At 39.6% G+C, this 4393-nt stretch overlaps 1 pseudogene; it reads right to left on the bottom strand.

Annotated features, from left to right (window-relative positions):
* Positions 1 to 1071: 1071 nt before the first annotated feature.
* LOC102755537 lies at positions 1072 to 1565 on the bottom strand (annotated as a pseudogene).
* Positions 1566 to 4393: the final 2828 nt, after the last annotated feature.

Below are 4393 nucleotides of genomic sequence, written 5' to 3'. Positions count from 1 at the left end.
GCCAGGATTTTGTGATACTTCCTCTCCTTAAGTATAGGGTTGCTGAGATGTAATGAGAGCTGGAACATAGGCTTTGTAGTCTCTTGAGGGAAATAAGAAAACAGTTCTTGAATAGGTGACAATTAACTGTATGCTTCCATCCAGACCAGGTTCATTGAGATGCTTTTTCATCACTTCATTTGGAGACAAGAGGTGCCAAAATTAATTGATTTATGAACAAACATAGATGTGTCCCAGCATGCTATGGGCAGGGTTAGTCAGTGGGAAATTATACTGAATTCCGTTCCCTCATATTTTAATTGCAGATAAAACCTGATTAAAACTATATAAATAGGGCATCCTCAAAGGTAATGCTTCTTTAACTTTTTCAGCCTCAACACATAAAACATATTTTGCAGCTGGCTCATGCATACACACACACACACACACACACACACACACACACACACACACACACCGAAACAAAGGTTTAATTCAATAATACTCATCCTAATAGCAAGAGACACAATGTGAGATTTTACTCTATCTCATTGGAAAATGATTTTCCAGCCCACCAGTGGTCTCAGTAGCAGATTGAAAAGCACTGCTCTCACCCACAGGTTCTGAGTTTAATGTACAAAAGGTTGACCTGCAAGCTTGTTAAACTTCAGAGTCCCAGGTCTTGGGTGTTCCCCCTTCCTTACCCTCCCTCTTTGGGGAGACTTATTCAGTAGGGCTTGGGCTTGGGAATCTGCAAGTTTTGATAAGCGAATCAGATGATGCTGATGCAGGTAAAACTTGGCTACACTTTAAGAAACACAGGTTTAAAGGGAAACAGTGATAGAATCCTAAAATGTTAGTTTATGAAAAAATTTGTGGATCTTGCAGTTCAAATTTGAAAGTACCTCCATTACCTGCTAGATAAAGTTCAAAATGCACAATGACATTCAGGGCCCTTCCTTCATTGGCTAGTCCCTGCTGGGCTTTTGGGTATGTCCCTAGCTGCAATCTTGTTGCCCTCACTCAGTCCTGTTCTGTATAACCAAACCACATCAGGTCATTCATCATTTACACACCACATACATTTTTTAAGCATATAAAATTTATTACTACTGTGTTTCCACCATCAGAACTTAAGATTTTGGTCTTTTCTTCTTGCCTTTGTAGAAGGCCAAAAGAGAGACATTGGCTATTTTGATAAGCTTAAAGTGGACACCAGGAATGTCATCAACCGCATGACCTTTGCAACCAAATCCAGCAACCAGAACTTCTTCATTTTCCTCAGTAAACTTCAAACAACCATCACTGGGTACAAAGGCTATAATTTTTTAAATGTATTTTTCTTGCCATTCTTGATCATTTGGACTCTGATATTTTCCCTAAAGGCAGTATTTGGCTGTTTGGCTTTAACCCCTACTTTTTCCAGTACAATTTCCTTTGCATGGGAAGTGCCTCCGAAGGGTTGGCCTTCAGGGCTCTCCCCAAATGGACTTTCTTGTACTGTTTATCATGCCACTTCTGATCTCGTTGATGGCTCCAGAGCTTCCTGGCAGTGTGAAAACCATGGTACTTGCCCATCCTGCTGGCGCAACAGGCCTGACTAAAAGAGCCACACCACATGCTTTCATGTGAACTTTCATTTCGTGCAGGAGGATGGAATAGCTGCCTTGACTGATCCTTCTGCTGGAAAGAACTTCACGTGCTCAATAACATATGAAAGCTTTTTAAAGAAATGTGTTCATGACCCAGCAAGTGATCAAGGAATCCTAAGAGGCCAAAAACTAAGTTAGAAAGGTAAGTTAGAAAGCAGCTGCCACTTTCCTCATACACACTTGCTGAATTGGGTGAATTTTGAGCTTTGGTTTTTCATGGCCTTACTCATAGGGATGGGAGATGAAACCCATAACCTACCCAAGATAGGGGTATAATAGGACCCCTCTCATAAAGTTAGGATCTCGATGGCCATACCTCAGTGCAAGGGTGATTTAGACATATACCTGTTACCTGAGGGATAAAAACAATTGCTTGTCTTGAACAAGTTTTTTAAAAACCTTCCCCGAGAATTTGTAATCACAGTTCAACCCTTACGATGATCCATAACATGAATTCACCCAACTAAAGTGATGCTAGATTGGTAGTGTTCATGAGATGCTTAGTAGAACCAAATGCATATATCCTTAGAGGAACTTGTCTCCTCACAGGCCTCAAGGAATCCTTCATGATAGAGCTTTAAGAATTTCAGTTCATGCCCCAAATTATAAAATAAATAAGGAAGCAAGGCAACATGAGTATTGAGCCCGCAGAAATAACAGCAGAATCAGACCCATGAAAACTGTAGGTAATAGAATTATCAATCATAGAATATAAAATAAGTATTTTAATATAATTAAATAAAATTAGGAGTAAATAATCAGACTATAAAAATGACAAAGTATAATTTTAAAAAAAGAATTTCCAGAACTGAAAAATTATGGACTCAACAGTTAGTTACACACAGCTGAGGAGGGAATTAGTAAGCTAGGAGACAGTTCTGGGGGACAAAATCCAGTATGCAGCACATAGAGATGAAGAGATGGAAAATATGAAAGAGAGGATAAGAGATCTAGAAAATAGAATGAAATAATCAACTACATGTATAATTGGTGTTCTAGAAGAAGAGAAGAGAAAGAATGTTGCAGAGACAATATTGAAATAGGTATAATAGTTGAGAATATTTTTGTGTTTGTGAAAGACATCTGTTCACACATTCAGGAAGGCCAACAAATGCTAAGTAAGATAAAAAGAAATCCACACTTGCATATAACATAAATACAACTGTAGAGCACCAAGACAAAGAAAAGATCTTAAAGCAACCATAAGGGAAAGACAGATTATCTTTAAAGAATGGCAATCACAGTTAATCCTCTCAACAGCAGTAATAGAAACCACTGAAATATGTTTAAAACGCTGAGAGAAAATTACTGTGAACCTAGGATTGTATATGCATGCTAAAATATTTTTTGAAGGAGTAGGAAATAGTCCTGGCCGGTGTAGCTCAGTTGGTTGGAGCATTGTCTCATGTACACTGAAAGGTTGTGGGTTCAATTCCTGATCTGGGTACATACCTAGGTTGTGGATTTGATCCCCATTTGGGGTACCTATGTGAGGCAACCTATCGATATTTTTCTCTCATATCAATATTTCTCTCTTTTTCTCTCTCTTGATCGCTTTCTCTCTCTCTCACTCTCTCTCTTTCCCCCTTTCTCTCTCTAAAATGGATAAACATATCCTTGGGTGAGGATAAAAAATAATAATAAAAATAAATGAATAAATAAGGAGGAAAGAAAGACATTAGCAGACAGAATCTGAGGGAAATAATTACCAGCAGGCTATCACCCAAGGAAATTCCAAAAAATACACTTTAGGCAGAAGGAAGGTCTGAGATGCAAGAAAGAACGAAGAGCAAAGAAAGTGCTAAATAAAAAGAAAGTGCATGGATAAAAATAATCAACTCTATAAGACAACGATGTCTTTTTTGTTTGTTAGTCTTCACCAAGGGTATTTTTTCCAGTGGTTTTTAGAGAGAGTAGAGGGGAGAGAAGGAGGAAGGGAGGAGAGAGGGAGGGAGGGAGGGAGGGAGAGAGAGAGAGAGAAAGAGAGAGAAACATCATTGTGAGAGAGAGACATCGATTGGAGTTGCCTCCTGCATGCTCCGTGCCCTGGGCCAGGAATCGAACCTGCAACTCAGACTCATGTCCTGGACCAGAATCAAACCCGTGACCCTTTAGTGAGTGGGCTGATACTCTAACCACTGAATCATACTGGCCAGGGCAACAATGTCTTACAAGGTTAAAAAGAATGAAGATAAAACCAAAGTATATGATAACAATGGCTCAGAATTTGGAGGAGGAGTGACTAAAGTTGAAGAGTTATAATCCTTATTTTTTGAGGGGTGGGGGGCACAGGAGGATTGAGATCAGTTTTGGGTTTTGACAAGCATCCATGCTAACATTTCTAAGGTAGTCACTAAAAGAACAGAAATAGAATAGTTGCCATCTCTTCCTTTTGTGGTCTGCGGCTATAATGCTCCTGGACTCTGATGTCTTACTCAGGCCTGTACTCTGGACCAGGGGTCCTCAAACTCTTTAAACAGGGGGCCAGTTCACTGTCCCTCAGACCGTTGGAGGGCCGGACTATAAAAAAAAACTATGAACAAATTCCTATGCACACTGCACATATCTTATTTTGAAGTAAAAAAACAAAACGGGAACAAATACAATATTTGTATTTGCATGTGGGCCGCGCGGGCCATAGTTTGAGGACCCCTGCTCTGGACAGTGGTGTACAAGTAGGGAGTAATGGGAAGGGTCCGCTCATGTAGGAGTAGTATTTTATCATTGACATTGTTTGGAATTGTGAGTCTGTAGTAACAACA

The sequence above is a fragment of the Myotis davidii genome, unplaced genomic scaffold (genome assembly GCF_000327345.1).
Source record: "Myotis davidii unplaced genomic scaffold, ASM32734v1 scaffold73, whole genome shotgun sequence".
Taxonomy (NCBI): domain Eukaryota; kingdom Metazoa; phylum Chordata; class Mammalia; order Chiroptera; family Vespertilionidae; genus Myotis; species Myotis davidii.
Note: the sequence above shows the minus strand (reverse complement) of the source record. Positions and strands in the feature narration are given on the sequence as shown.